Genomic DNA, 21246 nt, shown 5'->3' with positions numbered 1-21246 from the left:
GAAGTTGAAGGCTCCAGGCAGCTGTAAAACTCTGATGGGTCCACATTTATAGAGATCTGCTGGTAAAATAGATGGAATTAACACCTACTTCTTTAGATAACTTTCAGCATCAGAGACACTCGCTTCCCTATCTGTAAAACACAAATTATCTTTGAGACAGGAGGAATCTTCTACTCAGTGCAACACGGAGCAGTTTAATCAGCTGCAGCTATGTTCATGGATGATTTTAGGCAACTTGGGACAGACTGGAGCTAATATCATTTTTCTGGACTTGGATGTGAAGCTCTATCAGCCTGTCCCAGCAGCAATTTACCCCCAGGCTGCCCAGCTGCATGTGGCTTCACAAGGCAGGACAGAGCAGAATCCTCTCGCTGTCCCTGCTACCCATATTGCAAGGAAACCTCTCCAGCTGGATGGAAGTCAATACTGTCAAAGAAACAAGAGCCAGCAAAGTTTTTGGCTTGCCTTTCACTACGCTGTTGATTCAGAAGCACTACTGCTTTATAAAGTGGTAGGAACTGTGATGCTGTGAGTGACATAAATCACAAAGAGCACAGATCGTTGGGCTTCATTTGAAGCAATCTCATTTCTAGACATTCGGGTTTTTGATTATAGCTGTCTGAAGCTGCTTGTTCTCTTTTCCCCAGATGCTTGGACACCCAAAGCAATCACTTACTCTCAACTACATTTCAGTTGCCAAACAAACACCACTCTGTTGTTGACTTTATGAGCAAAAATGTTGCAGGAGGTAGAGATGCATTAAATAGAAATATAAAAATCAACAAGATGTAATTTTCCAGATAACTTGTAGAGATGCAGGAAAAAAAAAAAAAACCTTGAATTGATACAGCATAAAATTCAGCTGCATCAGCTTGTCCGTCAGCACCCCTTCATAATACTGCACTACAAAAAATCAACAGGATAACTGGCGTCTCTCATTTCATAATTAAAGAATATTTTCCCATTCTCTGTCTTCCATAATTTTCAGCCTTTCAGCAAGTTTTACAAAAAAAAAAAATTCTGCAAATCCTTGATAAGAATGAATAAATTAGATCATCTAAAAAGTTACAAAATTGTAGCTCTTTTCCTATAAAACACCCCACACATCCTCTCGCCAAGCCCTCAGCAAAACAGGCAAGAGTTATGAATAGACAAAAGTCAAAAGCTTCAGAAACATAGCAAAAGGAAAATTCCTCATGAATTCATGTGTTTGAAAGGGATACTTCAAGTGCAACAACATTCAAAGGGTACATTGGGATTCCATCCTAACATTTGCATCCATATCTTGAAAGTGGAAGAACTGGAAAACAGAGGAAGCTAAAATCTGTTACAGGCCTCAGGGTGTACGTTGTTCCATTTGCAGCTTAGCTCTGGGAGCTTCACTAGACAATAACCTTTCTCCAGCAAAATAAAAGGTTAAGATGAAAGCAGATCTCGTCATTTCCCAAATGACAATTTCTGACTTTAAACAAACCACACTCCACAGAATCACAGAATCGCAGGGGTAGGAAAGGACCTCAAGAGATCACCGAATGAGAGAAGAGAAAGCCCATTAGGCTCTTTTCCTCCCAGTGCAACTTTCTGATGTTCAATGTGGTGGATCTACTTTCTCTGTACTGCATGGAACTGTGAATATCTGGCTTGACAAAAAGCCTGTGAAAAAATGAAGACTAAAGTTTTAGAAGGGAAATAGCATTTCAGACACTTTCTTCCAAAAGTTTCCCAAATCAGGACCAGACCAGGCCACCGTGAGGCTGGAAAAGATGTTTTGGGGTTTTTTGTTTGTTTTTCGTTTGTTTGTTTGAAGAATAAAAAGGAACTGTTGGTAAATTCCATCATGATGTGGCCTACATGTCTGCTCTGACCTGTTCATCCTTCTCCCATTCAACACACATTTTCCTTGTCTGACACCACTGTCATTTAAAATGATACATTTCTTTTGCTATATTTCTTCTGCTATCAAACAACCTAGCCTAAGCAGTTCTTCTAAAACCTTTTTCTCTGGCGTTTACCCTTCCTTCTTTTACTTTCCTTTAATATATTATCTTACTTATTGTTTCAACCTTGTGTTTTAAGTAAATTTCATCAGATTATTCAAATAGATTTGCCCCTCAAGCCAAATAGGAAAATTTATTCTTAGGTAATACAGTGTCATTTTATCTGATGTGTAAACTTGCTCAAATTGATTTCCTGAGCCAAAATAATAGACCTTCTGAAATGAATGATAGCAAGAACCTAGAGTTACCAAGGCCCAAGTGAAGCAGCACAGAGCTCATTTCCCTCCCTCTATTGCCTTCAGCGCTCAGAGACCAAAACACCCAGCCACCAAACTCAGGCATTAGGCCAAGAAGCTCAGGGTTAGTAGAGGTGCGCAGTCCCCCAAACAACCACACCTCCATGGGAATATGAGAGGGTTCTGATGACCATTTCTTGTGGGCAAGTCAGAAACACCCATCTCTGAGGAGTCCCTGTCTTCTGTTTTCAGATTAATATTTACTGTATAGTTTCTTTGTCAGAAAGCTTTAAGAGTGTAGCATTCTCAATCTTATTTTAAACCATGCAAAATAACCTAGATGCACAAACACTCTTCTCCAGTGTAGCTAAGCTCGGAAACGGGGAAAAAAAAGGTTTGTAGATGACTGCAATTGCTCTAGTAGCTGAATAGCCAGTGGCAATAAGGCCACATGAATAATGGTAACAGAGTAAATCTGATTTAACTGGAAAAAAAAAAAAACCACAAAAGAACAAAAACCAAACAACAAAAAAAAAACCACATACACATATAAAAAAAGATATATCTCAGTTTTAAGTGACAGCCCTGCAGAAATGTGAGAAAAAAAACTATACAGGACATGGTGTTTGTTTTGTAGATTGACTTCTGTGTCCTTAAACACTTCCATCTCAGAAGAAAAAAAATAAACATTTTATCTCTTTCATCTTTCTAAAAGAACTTTCCTTCACTAATGCTTCTGTCGGGCATGCAATTTTAAAACTTAAGGGCAGATAACTCAGCTTTTTCTTGGTTCAATAGATGTTGAAGCTACAACTTTTCTTCCACAATAATATATACTATTTTGAGCTGAATTTCATGATGAAGGGTAAATTTCTCTGAAACCTTGGCAATAAAAAATGGCTTCTTTTAAAAGTCTATTTCAAATTTATGAATGTTGACTTCTTTAATTGAATACTTCAGGAGTATCTTTCTACTTTGGAGAGATTTTTTTGCAAAAAAAAGTGTTTTTACTTCAGTTGAAGACAAGGGAAGTTTAGCATCTTTTTTCCCCACTTGTAATTAGTAGGTTTTGCAAGGGATGTAAATGAGAAGCAATCCTGCTTTTACTGTGAGTTTCAGCAATATCTCCTTTAGTCTGACAAATAGGAAATATATCTTGTTGGAAAATAAGTGTGCATGAGACTGAAAGAAAAGAATAGCATGAGATTGTTCTCTTTAGCAGGAACAACCAGAGATAAGAGAAAACAAGGAAAAAGTAAATTCCTCTGCTTTCTTATTTTGTTATCTTCTTCCCTGAACAGCTGCAGAAAATCTGCCACTTCATTCCCTTCTTGGCCTCAGTGTTACATTTTGTTTGAGCTTGTGCTGTTATTAATTTCCCCTCTGGAGAAAGCACTGGGTTGATTTGCACGAGGAACTTCTAGACAATTTCACTTCGTCAACTTTGTCATAACACTGCACATGTCTGATTGACAAAGCTCACTGAGATCAATGATGCTGCTTTAAATAAGTCAATAGGCTTTGCATCAGGCCCAAAATGTTTTTCTCATCTGAAAAAATGACTGGAAGTAACCCCAAGAGACCCTATGTTTATTGTCTCTCAATGACTACCAAATTAAATATGTTCAAGTTACAAGCTAAAAAAACATGACTCTTCCTTCCTTCCTGGCTTGAAATCTCTGTCTGGAGTCTGAATTCACCTTATGCATTTTCTATAGCTGTTCTGAAATTTGGTTAAATTGGGTCATGACAGTAAAAACACAAAGTTTTGGAAGACAAAAGCATTCACTGCAGTCTCCTCTGTAGTCTGTTGCCATGAAGTCTCCACATAAATGACAGAACACAAAATTCTCCATGTCTTGTGTGCCAGGAAGAAATCAGAAAGGTGTGTATTCAGCAGAGCTGAGAAGCTCTACAGTGGCTGCAGAGAAGAGTGACAAAAAAAACGATGCCCTGTATCCTGTCCTAGCAGCAATGGCATATGATATGATGGCCCACTCCATCATTAAGATTATGCTTGCAAAAAGAAGACTCCACAAAATGCATCAGGAATCTATGAGGCAAAGCAATACCCTTCAGCAGAGTTTTATTGGAATGCCTTAAATCAAGTGAAGAAAAAATTAGGAGAGATGATGGTAATAGAAAATCAAAGTAAAGAAAGGAGATGGAAAGATATATGATAAAAAAGAGGTGCAGTTGAAAGAAGAAACTAGTTTGTGAGAAATAAGTACAGCTGGCATTAGTTATCTGGACATACCACAAGCAAATCTCTCCTTAGCAAAGAATTATGAGCACGTTTAACTGAAGTAATGTTGTCTTTGACAGACTGATAGCTTTGGTTCAGTGCTCCCCTAGGCAACAGCATATATTAGGAAAGAATTTGTCTGAGAGAACCCTGACTGACTTTTTTCCCCCATTTTATTCAGATACCACCATAGCCTTTTGCAGCATTGTAAGTTTTATCCTAGCAAAGCTATATAAAGAGTTTATGCCAGCCACTGCCACATGTGATCAGCCTTTGCTATCCAGAGGTTACACAGAAAACACCAGTGAAAGATCTTCATAAAGACAGTGGCAATCAGTTACATTACCATGAGCAATTTTCACTTGCCCTTGATCCCATGTATAAGTAGCAAACACTTATTCACATAGGTTTCTGTGAAAGAAAAGCCAAGTACTACTACTTTTGCTTCTGTGTGATTATTGCCATCCTAAATTGGATTTTGCAGGTAGTGTTATTAACTTTTCCCATTTGGCCAAACAGGGAGCTGGTGCTCACCTCTCCTAGGGCTGAGTAGCAAGTTTCTAGACTGTTGCTGCTGAAGAATATATTGAATCAAAGACAGTAAAGCAGATAACTCACCAGAGGAAACAAGAGATCATGTGTAATTAAGAATATACATTGAATGGACAGTATTTTTGACACAACTTGTAAACCTTGATCTTTGATAAATTGCAGATATTTTTAATCCTGGAGCTCAAAACAAGACCTAGAACTCCCATAGATTAAAGCATTCAATTGAAATGAATGCGCAGTACATAATATATTTCCCTTTGCCTCAGATGAAAGATCCCAGTCTATCCTTCATACAATACTCCGGGTACACCAGGGTCTTTGAAAGTTCTCCATCAATCTTCTCTGACAGGTCCCATGGCTGCTGGTGAATCATCCCTGTTAGATAAGACCAGAATCTTTATATGAATTTTAATTACTGCTTTTGGCATTTAGGCACTGCACAAACACCTAAAGCAGGCATACAGACATGCTACCTACATACTGGAATACCAAACTCATTCTGTTAGGTCACAGACATTTTCATCTAACTTTCATTTTTTTTCCACTTAAATTACATTTCCTTACCCTCTCTCCAGATACCTGAACTTTCACCAATCCCTTCCCTCTGGTCTTTGCCTTGCTGCAGTTCTCCCAGGCAGGAAAAGAATGGCAAGTGCTATAGTGGTAGGAGAGATAGTACAACAGTCCTTTTGCCCTGTGATCACTTATAGTGCTATGGTATAATCTGTGGTAACTACAAGGCAACTCTTCAGCTTCATTGCAAACTAATGTACTACTTTGGTTCAATATATCTGTTTCTTTCTTTTGTTATTTTTCTCTCTGCAGAAAAACATAAAAATAGAGAGAGAGGTTTTCACAGCTTTTCATTTTGATGAATGTCCCCTGTAAAACTAAAAAAAAAAAAAAAAAAAAAAATTGTCTCACTTTGTATTATTTTAAGAGTAGCTTCCTACAAAAGGGAGGATTAAGCAGACACACTTACTGTCCATCTGCCCGCTCATCTGTTGAGCAGTTTGTCAGTCCCTTCTCCTCAATAGCTTTTTGAGCCCACTAGCCACTTTCAGTCAAATCTGACAAATGGCATCACACAATCCACAGAGGGTAGGGCAGCAGCCAGCTGGCCAGTCAGCATGTGGACATGGCCAGGTCTCTCAGTGGCTTCAAACCAGCCAGGGAGCAAAGCACCCATTGCACATGCCAACAGGCGGGAGATGCTGAGGACATGGCACAAGGGATGAGTGAGGCATCTGTGCTACTTCAGCCACACAAGGTCCATGCTGATGTGACACAGAGAGTTTGCAGCTTTGTTTCTCTGAGCATCACATTTTTGCTGCTGGATTGGATGGACAGTACCTGCTCTATGTTCTACACTTGGGAGAGTAGTTACCCTGCATCTGTTCTGCAAAAGCACTGTGCGCAGCAGGGAAAGCTGCCTTTGCCTTGCCAGAGAGGGGAAATTCCTCTTTTCCTTGAAGCAACCAAGCTCCATTGGTAGAGAACCTCCCAACTCTGAAGTAAGGATGAGGCAGTTCTCCTAATTCTATCCTGATTTAGTCTGAGCTCTCTCCGGTTTAAAACGTTCACTGTTCTGGCACATGCTCCATTAAAACCCTTCTCCTGATGTTGAAAGGTCATCTTGTGCTGCTTGCTTTAACTGAATTGTTTGGGTGGAATTGCCTCAAGGCTCTGGTAGGTGCTGAGTTTATGACAGTGGCCAGCTTTTCCTGAAAGTGGATCCTATCTTCCATGTGCATCACATGACATGCTGCTCAGGTTTTGAAACATCACATAAGGTCCTTGTTGGATACTGTATGTAATGGGAGATACTAAGAGAGCTATGAGTGGCAGGAAAAGTATTCAAGGATTGCTGATACTGATTTATCTTCAATTTTGGCATCATCTTCCCCTTTGCATCCCTCTCAAGTTCCAACTGCCTTTTGAGTACAAAAACCCAAATCAAAATGCTGGTCTATACTATGATTTGAGCTCTTTCAATGTGATCATCAATGCTCCCAGAAATGCCTTGAGGCATTTACAAAATAAGTGCATTTTTTCAGCAGAGACCCTTGTACCACACAGAGTTTGGAAGACGGAAAAAAAAATGAAACTAAAGTTTTAGACAGAAATAACCCAATTACAAAATCACATGTAAGTTTGTAGATGTGGGGTTTTACTAATAGGCCAGCATAGTTCTACTTGGAGAAATGTTTCCTTGGTTTTGTTGCTGCTGTTTTTTTCATGCAGTACATATTGATAAACTGTGACAAACAGCAGGCAGGATAGGAGGGGGTTGTTTTGTATCCCAAGGCTAAATATGGGAAGTCAGAATAGGAAACTAAAGAAATGAGCTTCAAAATAAGCAGATTTCAATAAGTGTAGAAACGCAAAAAGATACTAAGATAACCTGAGAGATACGATAGTTCAGGATAACTGGCAAATTACCAGAAATAAAGGCTATGATACAAGTATAAATTATACCAATGTTGAGAAAAGACAGTAACCATCGTAGGAGACCAAACGGGCTGCATTAGGAGCCTTCTAAACACCTGCAGTCTATAATGGACTCACACAAAAGAGGAAAGAAGAGTAAATAACTTGCTGAAAAGCTTAAAGAAATATAGACCATGTCTTCTTTGCTTCTGTATTCAGAATAAATATAAATAGTGAATGCACTTAATTTTGATAAGCAATCAGGCAAATGGTTTTAGTAGGTTTTAAAATGGTTTTCAAAGTATTCAGAAAAAGAACAGATGCATTCAACTTGGCACAGGCTGTTCAAATTCACTCCTGCTTAAAATGCTATCCAGCCTGATGTTAGCAAATATCATTAGAAGCTTGATTAGAGCAGGGACTAATCAGAGAACTTGCCTGGTGACAGGCAAGTATAATATGCACATAAAAGGGGGAAAAGAAGTAATATGCTCATCAGCTTACTAGATACATGATGTTAGAAGCCATGAGGTCTGTATGCCTTCAGATGAAAACAAGGTTACTGTAATCTGCCAACTGTCAAAAATCAGTTGGGTTATGCTGACTTAGTTTCCTCCTTTTATTGGATATCTGGATTATTGACTGATGGAGAAAAATGTAATTTATCTTTATATGGAAGGGGCTTTTCACACTATCCTAAATGATAGGCCAACTGGAATGTTACAGGTTGGATGAAATTACTGAAATATGGGAGCACAACTGTTAAAAAACACACAGAGTGCTACCAATAATTTGTCATCAAAGTGAGAAGGAATTTTGGTAAGGAATTTGGCCTCTGCAAGAAACCAACCAGCCTGCTGCTGTTCAAAAATTTTTAAGAACGTGGACTGGATGACTTTGATGGCTAGACTAGATGATCTTAGTGATATTTTCCAAGGATTTAATAGTTCTATGATCAACATTTTTTTAAGAAACAATATTAACATAAGTTCAAAGTGTATGATTTCTTCCAAGCCAGAAGGATTTCTGAATTCAAAATAATGTTAATACCACTGAGAAGCAGACACCAGCTGCGCAAGTACAGAGCATAGTATGCCACAGATCCACAGAAGAAATTGTGAGATCTACAGTGACGAATGGTTTTGTCTCTTCTTTCACCACATGATTGTTCTGTCAAAGTGAGAAATGCCCTAATGTATTGGAAAGGTCTAGCATACAGACATGGCAGGAACAATTGTTTTACTGTAGTTGGAACTGACTAGGCCCCATCTCTAGGGCTTGTTCTCTAGGAGAATGAGAAGGATGGTAACAAACTTGAAAAATAAAGCCTAGGAGACGAGGTTCAGGGGCCTGAGTTGAATTTAAAGCAAGGGAGATTTAAGTTAGCTGCTGCAAAAGAGGTTTAATGACAGATACAGTTATACACTGAAATAAACACATACATGCAAGAGGACTGAAGAATTTTTTCTCCTTTGGAGAAATTAAGAATAATCTGGTTGATATTTTTTCAGGAACATTCTGGGTATTATTGATCCTCTTTTTACAGGGGCATGGTCTAGATGACTCCTTGAAGCCTTCCAGCCTCATGGGTTTTTTTTATTTTTCATTACATGTGCCAATTAGCACAAAATTTTTCCTGATAAACAGTGACATTTTCATAGAGTGTTTAAGTTGGAATTGGTTTATACACTGTATATATGCTTCAAGGACTGAAATGAAATTAAGCAGATTATGTTAAAGCATCAATGTGAATCACTGAGATTTTGTGTTTTTGGTTTTGTTTTTTTTTAACAGAGAATAAGTCTCCATATCTTGATATCTGCCAATACTCAATGAAAAGAAAACAAACACTTTGAAAGAGAATGGCTTTAAGGTGAAGTTCAACTACTCAGAATTACTGTGTGCCTTGACTTAGTCATACGTCCCCTTGGAAATGAGATTTCAGACTCAACTCACAAGCTGCTGCAAATTATATAAGAGTAGACTCACAGCGTTCTTATAGCATTACTGTGACTATTACTTCTCTCAGGGAGTTCATTTATTCATTATTCTTGAGTTGGTTACACTAGCAAGGTGAGGATGATTGCCCCTCAGGCCAAAAAATAAAAAATAAAAACAATGGATAAGGACAGTTATCCCTAATGTTTCTTCTACTGAGTTAAATGGAGTAACTCTTCCATCAGATACAGGGCTCCTAACTTCCCAGGCTGCAGCACACCACATCTAATTGCATTAGTCACAAGATACGAGGTTCCCCGTTAGAACATAAATTGATATGACTGATGTTAGCAATTTTGATGTGCATACGCATTTCTTAAATGTGTCTCACTATTAAACACGTCAACCATTTCAGACCAAAGCTTCCTTCCATCCTACGCAGTCCCGGTATGATCTTCTGTTCAACACTATAAATTGAATTAGCAACTGTTTGAGGCTAGGGTTACAACAATGCTTATACTCACAGAAGGAACAAGCCTCTCACTACACCAAAATTTCTCTTCTGCTATTTTCAGCCACACCTGGTAGATAACAGGTTGGCCATGAGCCAGCAGTGTGCTATGGTGACCAAGAAGGCCAATTGCATCCTGGGTTGCATTAAAAGGAGCATGGCCAGCAGGTCAAGGGGGGTGATCCTCCCCCTCTACTCTGCCCTGGTGAGGCCTCACCTGGAGAACTGTGTCCAGTTCTGGGCTCCCTAGTACAAAAAAGACAGGAATCTCCTGGAGAGAGTCCAGCAGAAGACTACAAAGATGATAAAGGGCCTGGAGCACCCATCTTATGAGAAAAGGCTGAGCAAACTGCGTCCGTTCAGCCTGGAGTAAAGGAGACTCAGAGGGGATCTGATCAATATCTATAAATATCCAAGGTGCATGAGGCAAAGGGATGAGGCCAGACTCTTTTCAGCGGTGTGTGGCGATAGGACAAGGGGAAACAGCCACAAAGTGAAGCATAGGAAGTTCCGCATAAATGTGCGTAAGAACTTTTCATGGTGAGGGTGATGGAGCACTGGAACAGGCTGCCCAGAGAGGTTGTGGAGTCTCCTTCTCTGGAGATATTCAAGACCTGTCTGGACGCCTACCTGTGCAGCCTGCTGTAGAGAGCCTGCTTTGCAGGGGGGTTGGACTCAATGACCTCTAGAGGTCCGTTCCAGCCCCTACAATTCTGTGATTCTGTGATTCCTCCATGATGTTCCTTACCAAGCTTTTAAGTTTATCATAGGCTGACAATCACACAATCCAGGCCACACCAGTGTCAGAAATAAACTTGGAGTGCAATGCCTACCTTTATTCCTCAAACAAGGATTCTAGCTGGAAAAGGGAGAAAATGGGAAATTTATTAAAAAACAAAAAAATAAGGTGAACCGTACAGTAGGGACCTAACCTTCCTGAAAGACTGAAGTGATTCTTAAATGTTGTAGGCCAATTTCCAAACACCATAAAACGCTGAAGACCTCAGAGACAGGCTAAATTAAAGAGATTATGTTCTCCGAAACATGCAGCCTGGTACATTTCAGTGTACCAGAAGAACCATACTTTTTTGTGCATTTTTTCATTGTCTTAAATTACATAATTTGCCATCTCCTCACATCTTGCTTTCCTAGTGCACCAGGAATTAGAGTGGTAGTGTGCATTTTCTTCGACTTTAGTTTTGGTATAACAACCAGTGCAACTCTTCCAACGTTTTCTAATCATTATAAATAAGTAGAGTAAACCATGCACGGCAGTTCATAAACTATTGGACTGCATTCTCAACAATAGTCCCTAAAATGACACAACAAGTACTTCAAGCAAGAGGAAAACAGTCCCTTTCAAAGCACAAATTGCATGTTGCAGATGTGCAAACAAAACTATGCAACGTGCTTCTGTCATAAGTGTCACTGAGTTTTCAGTCAGCCTTGTCATTTGTGTTCAGTGCTCAGCGTTCACTGAATATTTAAAAGTTATGCTAAAACATTTAATAAATAATGCACTAAACATCTGATGATCTGTCAACTCCAACTACACTGGAAAATGTTAAAAAACAGGCAAGTGCTTTTATCGCACATTGTGCTCTCCACCAGTTTGTTATTTGCACTGCATGAATAATTTGTGATTCTAAAAGTAATATTAAAATCCATTTCCCAGTGGCATCTACGTATATTGTGCTGTACTTCTAGGTCCTACAACATGAAATATTTAAATAATTTGAATATTTTTTTGTGTGGCAGTAGAAGAAGCATTAGCAGTGGGGGAGAGGAAAGTAGAGGATTTGTAAAATATTTCACAGAACAAGCTTTCTCAGATGGTAGAAAGTACAGTAAATAAACCCATGTAATATTAATAAGAGAGAGAAAGGAAACTTACTGAAAAGCCATTTCCTTGTGCTCTCGGTGGATTTTTATTTTTGTTTCTATTTCAAGTTCTGTGTTTTTTTTCCTCTATATTCTTTCTAGAGGTCAGGCCCTTTCGGATGATAGGCTGCACTTCTCAGGATAAAAATGCATACAGTTTATAGATGTTGCCCTGTTTTCAGTGCAGATACCATGTTTCACCTACTCTTACAACAATTTATTAGGCTAATTATCCTCCAGCAGTACTGATTTGCTCTAAATCAACAGCAGTAAGGAAGGGCACTGCTGCATGAAACAGGCTATGCTTAACTACGCTGACTTTATAGGCCCTGGTCACTCAGAAGTTGGCAATGTCACTACATCCATTTAGCAGTTTTGACCACACAAAAAACTCCATGCAAAGTGATGAAACATTTAGGGTGGACTAACAGCAAACTCTGCACACTGAATTTGAACTGAGCTTCAGTGGAAAAGATGCACATGGGTTTGTATGAGCATCAGTACATCCATTAAAATCTACCCTGCAACATTCAGCAAGAAGGAGCAATCACATTTTATTGGCCACATAATAGGTTTAGGTGAGGCATGCTGAGAACAGTGTTCATCCCAAGGACTTTCAGATGTTTATTTGTGTTACATCCACCTCTCCATTAGCATCCTGATATATTATGACAAAACTTACCAAATTATAACATTTTACCATGCATTATCTAGTTACATTTTTTCCAGGCGCTCCTAATGCGCCACAATCAGGCTCAGTGCAGTGAAAGGCCTCTGCATTCCAGTGACCAGAAGCCATGGTACTGATGTATCTTTCCAAGCATTGCATGTCAGAAGTTCACCACATTGATGAAGCAGGGTATCTGCTTACATTTGCAGAAGGACAGTCTTCTTGAATTCTTCTGTAATATGAAAAAGACTGAGAAATTTTTTTGTAACTCGGAAAAAAAAGGATCTGCTTCAGTCTTCATTTTCTGCTTTTCTTTTTGAGCACTGTGTTTCCCTTCTCCAAGCCTTTGTTTGGCAGCATAGGCAATAAAGTCTTCAGGGCAGAGCAGCCATTGCCTTTTATAATGCATATTTACAACACTTCACACAACGGGACCTCAATCTCCTAATAAATGACACTCCAAAGGTAAACCTGTCACCCTTCTAAAAGCACTTCCTTCATTAAGAATTATAGAAAAAGAAAATAATGACACATCTTGTATGTGATTGACAGCTGAATTGAGCTCCTGTCTGGGCTCGTTCCTAATATTTGCATGAGGTGATGGTTCTTCTTTGAGTCTGTTCCTAATATTTGCATGAGGTGATGGTTCTTTTTCTCCCTTCTCTTCCTCCCCTCATGAAAACAGACGTATATCTGATTAAAGTGCATTGTTTCCCTCCTAGGCCTACACTCAGTGCCTGATCACGTGTTCCCTGGTGATTTTATGAATAGGCTTTTGGGGGATACTTACAGGTTCTGAATGTGTGCGTGCATGCATAGGCGCAGCTCCTCATTAAAAGGGCAGCTCTGCTGAGTGATTTGTTCTGACAGCCGCGTTGTCAGGCTGCTGCAGGAATAATAAAGAAGGATGTAAGGTGCACTGAATGAATGAGATCTTGCTGTAAAACATCTCTTGCTGCTTTTAGAGAACAATGCTGGCAGCACACATCAGAAGGTCTAATGAGCTAAAAAGAGGGAGAGTGAAGCTATAGGAAGCAGCAGCAGTCTACATGGATGGAGGCCTTCCTGAGAGGCACTTGTCACAGAGTTTGGATGGGAAACACTCAGTAATGCAGCTTTGTCTATGGGGCCATTTGTTAGAGGCCAGGTCTTTCAGTCTTGCCATTCAAATTGCATCAACCTGGTAATTGCTTCTTACTTCATGCAAGGTCATGTGTGGAGTCTTGGGTTCCTCTTGTGTTTTTCTCCTTGCATAACTTTGCCAGTGACAGTGGTGATGAGGCAAAAGATACTCAAACTTAGAAAAAGCAGAGAACTGAAGGGCTGGAGCATCTCTCCTGTGAAGAAAAGTTGAGGCAAGCGGGCTTATTCAGCTTGGAGAAGAGAAGGCTCTGGGGAGACCTCATTGCAGTTTTCCAGTACAGGAAGGCGAGTGACATAGTACATGGTCTGATAGCGATAAGACAAGGGGGAATGGCTTTAAACTGAAGGAGGAGAATCTCGATCAGATGATAGGAAAAAATTATTCACTCAGAGAGTGATGAGGCACTGGCACAGCTTCCCAGAGAAGCTGTGGTGCCCCATCCCTGGAGGTGTTCGAGGCCAGGCTGGACGGGACCCTGGGCAGCCTGATCTAGGGAGAGGCAGCTCTGCCCATGGCATGGGGGTTGGAGCTCAATGACCTTTAAGGTCCCTTCCAATCTAAGCCACTCTGTGATTGTATGAACTGTTCCTACATAGTTTAAGATTTCATATGAGCATACAGCTACCTGCTTGTGACTCTCCTTCATTCCCTCTGCATTGCATAGGAAACAGAGGGGTTAAATGGCTGGCAGCTGACGGCATAGAAGAATCCCATCAGCATCCTAAAGCCAACAGGATCCCAGGAGCTGTCTCTGTCCCACGAGAGGAGGATGTGATAGGAGAGGCAGCTGAAGCACTGGGCTCATCAGCACCATTGACAGATGACCCCCTAAGGCCACTGCAACTGATGCCTGGCAGTGCATTTCCAATGCAGATAATCTCTGCTCTGATTCTCAGCCCAGCCACTTTCCTTTCTGGAAGAGAGGCAGGGGTGGGAGCTTCACAGCTGAGATTGTAACAAATGGTCTTCCTGGAAGCAGCAACCCCAGTGCAACACTGACAGCAAAGGCATTTTGGGGGGAGTGACATTTAAGAGTAGGGAAGACACGGTGGCAGGAACAGTCAGCATAGGTAGACTATTAAAGGAACATTGTCAGATTAAATATCATACTTTCTAAGAAATTGGTTTGTCTGTGTTATAAATAGATTATTAAAATCGAAAGAGTTCAAAGAATCTAATTTACTCTCTCCTGTCTAAGGTGTTTACTTCCTGCATTGCTCCCAGCTTGCACTATTAAACTAGACTACTCCATTTCACTTTTATGGATAGTTTCTAGTTGATTTTATTTCTGGACTCTAATTCTATCTTATTACAAATTGCAATAACGCCTTGAGGATTCCAACAAGTCATGGCACTCTTGTGCAGAGCCCTATACAAATGTGATAATAATAACCTTTTATAGATGAAATAAAGGGATAAGAAAGAGATTAGGACTTCAACAAGACAATGGTGGTGCCAACATATATATGTAACTATATACAATATAATTTGCTGCACTTTAACATATATATTTTATCATATTTTTAAAAAATATTAGTTTAAAATACATGTATATCACAACCTACTACTAATTATGATTATAATCCACTATTTTCTTTATTCACCTATCACTAATAATTTCAAACTAAAAGAAGGGAGATTTAGAATGGATATAAGAAAGAAGTTTTTTACAGTAAGGGTGGAGGGGCACAGGAACCCACTGCCCAGAGAGGTGGTGGATGCCCTGTCCTTGGAGACACTCAAGGTCAGGCTGGATGGGGCTCTGAGCAACCTGATGTAGCTGTAGGTGTCCCTGTTCATTGCAGGGGAGTTGGAATAGATGGCCTTTAAGGGTCCCTTCCAACTCAAATGATTTTATGATTTTATCATAAAACTCTTCATTCAAACAAGAAGACAGTTTAGCCGCCAGCTTAACTGAAAAGTATTATTGTATTTATGAATGTAAAATTCTCTGTTGTATTTGGAGCCATTTTCTGTACCTAACTTCTCAAAAATGATGGCTGTGCTTCAGTGAAATGTAAAACCCTCCTGTTAGTTTTGATGACTCATGGCATTATTCAGTATAGGAATAATCTTGACTGGAGTGTACATCAACCTATAGGTCAGAAATACTTAACAGCAACAACAAACCTAAACTAAACATTTATATGTCGTTTATTACTAGCCCTTGCATAACCATGCATAGCAGTAGAGACTATTGACCTCCAACTTCTACCTCCAAGGTATATTCTAAAATCATGTTTTTATAATATCAAAAACATGAATTCATTTAGAAAAATTAAGGCAGAGACCTGCATGAAGAGTATGTAAGGAGAAATGAATACTAGAGATGAATACTTAAGAAAACAGGAATAAGGCATACATGAATCTTATTATGTATTTTGAATGATATAACTCAGTTTCCAGTAATGTATGTAAAGCAGCACAATAATTAGTTTAGCAATTATACAGGAAGGCTTAAGGTTTTATGAAAAAACTGCACAAATGTAAACAAACTGGATTCTCTAACTCTGACAGTGCTGGTATTTCATAGGTTTGCAATTCAAAGCAGCACCAGATTTCATTATAGCAAAATTAACAAATTACCACCTCCAAAATTAACATATTGATGTGGTTCACAACTTTTAGCATTAGTAGAGTACACCTTAGAGTAACCTGGAAATACTGATCAGGGTTCAAATCTTCTCTTCTTCTTCTACATACAGTTAAGAACAAGCTAGGTAACGCGAGCTGAAGTCTTCTACTAAGCAAACGAATTAGGCAAGAAACAATTTACCAAAATTAAGAGATTCAGACATAGATTCAAAGAATAAAAAGCAACTGAAAAACATCACAAGTTGACTGTTTTCCTAAGGCATCCACTTACTTCAGAGTAAGAGGTGAGAGTCCAGCTTCCCGGATTTCAAATATTAGTGTTAACTAAAAGAATTTCTCATCAACACTTCTCTTTCCCTATCTTCACAAATAGATTAGCTTCACTGGGAATGGAGGAAGTTTCCATTCACCAAAGGTTAAAGGAAAGGCAGATGTTCCAGAAAATATACATTAGCTAGATGCCTACACTGTAAAAACTGTCATAGTAATAATGCAATAGCTAAAGTAGCAAACAGGGTTGAAAGCTCTAATCTTATGAGGAGAAGTGAGAAGTCCTTTGGCAGAACTCTGCTGAAGAGCAAAGGTAGAAGAAAAGAGAGACAACAGGCTTGAAGAATTCACAGCTGAATAGCTAATGGAATTTCCATCTTGCCACCAGCATAATAGAAGAATCAGCAATCTTGCTATGAGGAAGATAGCTCAATATACACTGGTGTATGCAGTAACAGCACAGGAAAAACTTCAGTGTACCACATCTCTAGGCGCTGTGGGTTTATCTAAACCTAAAATGAGAAGAAATCATTTGTCAATGCATGACTTGTTCCAGTGCTGGGAAATGCTGGAAAAGATTAGGTACTAACAGAACCTTTAGTTAGAAACAAACATATTGCTGGCAACAGAAAAGAGAGTTATTCTCATACTGACACATAGATTAGAGCAGGTTTGCTTGCTGGCAAGGTCCACAAAGACTGGAATAAAGTAAAGGCAATTATGTTACAGTTGCTCTCCCAAGTAGGTGCCATGTAGGTGGTTTAAAATCAATACAAGAAAGATTCCAATAAAAAGAAGTTATTGTCAGCCACTAGACTTTCAACAGATTAAAATTCACTGCATCTTTTCTGACTGCAAGTGTGAAAACCACCTATTACAATCTGCCAAACTATTTGGCTTCAGGCAAAATATCCTGGAAGAAGGTACAGACCTGAAAGAAATATCTAAGGCTGAAGCCATTTCATAGTGAAGAAGTACACCCTCTCAGCCGCTCTCTCATTCCACCTCCTCAGTGGGACAGGAGGAGGCAATAGGATGAGAAAGCTCATGGGCTGAGCTAGGGAGATTGCTTACAATTATCATCAGAGGAAAAACAGAGTCAACTTTGGAAAAATATGAATTAAATTCTTATTTAAACAGACTTGGTAGTGGGAAGGCAAACATTAAAACAGCATGCTGCCTTCCTCTTTCCCAGGCACAGGTGGCAGCTTCCCACAGGGCAGCTTCCCACTCAAGCCTGAGGTGGATCAAGTGGAGCATCTGAAACTTCTGTGTGCACAAGAGCAGATGCTGGCCTGTCCCAGCAGAGGCAACATCTGCATCCCCGCACTACTGAAACCTTGGTACATGCACCTGATATGCACTGGTACCGCAATTTCTATAGAAAGTATGTCTACGATCTCCAGTATTAAACCATCAGTAAAATCAAAAGTATAGCTAGTGACTTGATATTTTTTTCAAAAAATCTTAATTATCTTGTGTATATTCATTATTTTCTTTCAAGTAAGTCTTACTTTTTTAAAATGTATACAAAGTTGACGAAGCAGAATATCTCAGATCCACTGGTTGTCCCGAGCTCTTTGTCACCATAACACACATCATTCTACACTTTTCTGCAACCCAGTTTAGTTCTCTTTCTGAATACTGAAAGGAAAAGAAACCATTCCCTTCTATTCTGAGACAATCAGATGGAACAGTTTTTGTTTCTTCAGCCATGCTTCTCCAAATCTGCAAAGGATAAGACAGTAATTACCTGAAAGCAATGAGAATAAAACCCATTCTCAAAAGTTCACAGAACCTCTTGAAAGTGTCATTTAAGACAGATAACACACGTTGGCCTATAACGTAATAGAAGGCTATCTCGTGTTGCTCTTCATGCATTTTTTCTCCTTTTTCTCTGCCAGGGATCACCTCTCCACATACTGATCATAGGATTTAGAAGCCTGTCATGAAGGCACTGGATGAGCTGTATTTTCCTAAAGCCTGTGTTAGACATTGTTCCCACATGTATACAACCAAGTCAGTGAATGGCATGACTTCATTAATATTGATACATCGTCCTCATTACTGATATGAAATGTATTGAGTAAAAATCTGTCAACAATTGATAGGTTATGTCCTGTAACTACTAACATTTAAGTTGAACAACTTTTGTGTGTAGCAGTTATGCCCCTAGTGTATAATACACATATACATATCAGTCATTAGCGTTTTGAAAACCTTATTACACCAGGAAGACAACAGATTACAGGACACTTCTTTCAATATAAAGATGATGGCTTATTTTGGCAATGAAGCAGACATTAAAAAACAACAACAACAAAAAACAAGGAAACAGCAGGAAAACACGTCTTCCCTCTCCCACTCTCCCACTGATGCTGCTGCTTGCCCTTGATACCTGTAATATCTTTTCCAACTTCTGTGCATGTCTGAATAGCAGGATGATGATTTGCTGTCTTTACAACTGTTATCTTAAACATGACTGGCAGTAGGATGGACTAGATTCAGTGGCCAAATAGTTTCCTCTTAATGTTATAAAATCGTCTCATACTCCCATCCAGCAACCTAGGCAAATTCAACATGTGCCCCAAGGAATCAATCCTTAATAGGTCACTCACTCTCAGGCACTGACTTTGCCTAGTAGATGAGGCAAGCATTCAATATTAACAAGAGAGATGAATTTTGAAATCCATAGCAATGTTTTTCTGTCCTTCATATTTAGCCACATACATGCCCACATCATCATTCAAAGTAGCCTTTCACCTTGGATTCATAGCTGAAAAATATTTTAAGTTGTGACTAGTAACTGGCAGCAGATCATTGGATTATTGAGTGTATGTCGGTAGGTAGATTAATGTCCGCTGCTGAAATTCTGCACCCTCAAACAGAAGTTTGCTCACTGCTACTGAAACTGATATGGGCTAGTTTTACATTTTGGCAGCACCTGAACTAAAGAAATGTTTCACTCAAATCTTCTGGGCTTTTCCCTTCACACTGTCTCCAGATAGGAGCCTGAGTTAAATCTCTTTGTGTCCTCAGCTGATACTGAGATTGTAGGGTGAAAACAAAACCCTCTGTTACCTCTTTCCCAGTACCACTTTATCCCCAGCACTCCACCACCTGCCTCGGCTCCTCCTGATTTCTACTCTTCCCAGATCATCTTCAGCCCTATCTTTAAGCTCTGTGACTTCAGCAAAGATGGGAAACCCTCTGGGATGATTTCAAGAGTATTAGAAGGCCCTCAAGCATTAACGCTGCCTACTCAACAAAAGAGCCAACCCTTATTCACATATCCCTTTAACTTGCACAATGGTATCCAGTAATTACTTCAATCAGCTTTAGATCACACATCCACAAGGAGTTGGGAGAAACAGGTGTTTGCACTGACTCTTCATCTTGTTTCCATCAGCACAAAGAGCATTTGCATTGCTTTTTCCACACCTAGCCCATTAAATATCACAGATCATTCAGCAAGCGTAGAGGGGATGTTAAATTGCCTAAGAGAGAAATAGGAAGAAAAAAGAGGAAAACAGATCTGCTGATATCATCTTTGTAAGTACATGTAAAAATGCAAGTCTGAATGAAGCTGATCATAACCCTAGAATCCAGACTGTATAGATACAGACTAAAATATCATGACTGAATTGCAATTACAAGGCTATAGAAAGGAAATGTATCAGGAGATTTCATTCTAGCCTGTTGTTGGTGTTATAGTGATGCATATGGGGAAAGGAAGAAAGAGGATTAGCTTGTTGCTGACCTCAGTACAATTCAGCTACAAAGTGGGTTGAAAACTTAATCAACAAATGTTCTTTTTTCTTTCGAGAAATATAAATCTGTCAAGCCAAAATTATTGGGGGGACCCATATTCTGGGATTCAAAAAAGTTTTAAAGTCATAGAATCATAGAATGGCTTGGGTTGGAAGGGAGCTCAAGGATCATGAATCTCCAATCTTCCTGCTGCAGGCAGGCCAACCTCCATATCTAATACTAGACCAGGCTGCCCACTCTCATAGTTAAGAACTTCACCCTGACATCCAACCTAAATCTAAAGTAACAAAACCTTTTGATTTTTTTTTTTCTTTGAAAGGTGTAATTAGCATACTAAAATGTTTGGGTTTTAAGTACAAATTGAAATAATTACTGATAATCAAATACATTCTTTGTATTGATTAATATATACTTAATTTTCTTTCTCTTTAGAAACATGAAAATTGTTTTCTAGCTATTTTGCTAAGCTGAAATATTCTTTATTCCAGAAAAAAATGGGGAATTATATTTTAATGATCTGTCATGATTGTCATCCTGTGTTTCTCTTTTACTTTTCTAATTCATAATGCTCTCACTAGAGTAAAATGTAGACAAATTTTCAGTGGTTTTGCTTTCTTCTCTGTGGTTTGTTAGAAGAGCCTGTATTCTTATATCTAAGTTGGTATTCCAGTTTTCTGGTGGAGGAAGGGAGAGAAAAATAAAATTTATAACAGCATTCTCTTTGGGATGCTGTTCTCATAATGAACACAAATTGCTCTCATTTATCATCTTGTGATGTAATCATATAAAATCCTTTCCCATCCTCATCCCTATAAGGTACTGTTTGCTTGTATTGGATTATAATGACAAATGACAAAATCTTTTGCATGACTTTAACCACTACATTACTTTGAAGGGACTGTCACCCTATAATGCCCACCAATACTTTCTGTTGGAGCTATCTCATGCTGAAAGCTGCAGTTAGAAACGCTCTACCAGTAACTTAACTAAAAATGTTGGCTTTTAG

This window comes from Gallus gallus, chromosome 2, assembly GCF_016699485.2.
Source record: "Gallus gallus isolate bGalGal1 chromosome 2, bGalGal1.mat.broiler.GRCg7b, whole genome shotgun sequence".
Classification (NCBI taxonomy): Eukaryota; Metazoa; Chordata; class Aves; order Galliformes; family Phasianidae; genus Gallus; species Gallus gallus.
The sequence above is the reverse complement of the archived record's forward strand: the minus strand, read 5'-3'. Positions refer to the sequence as shown.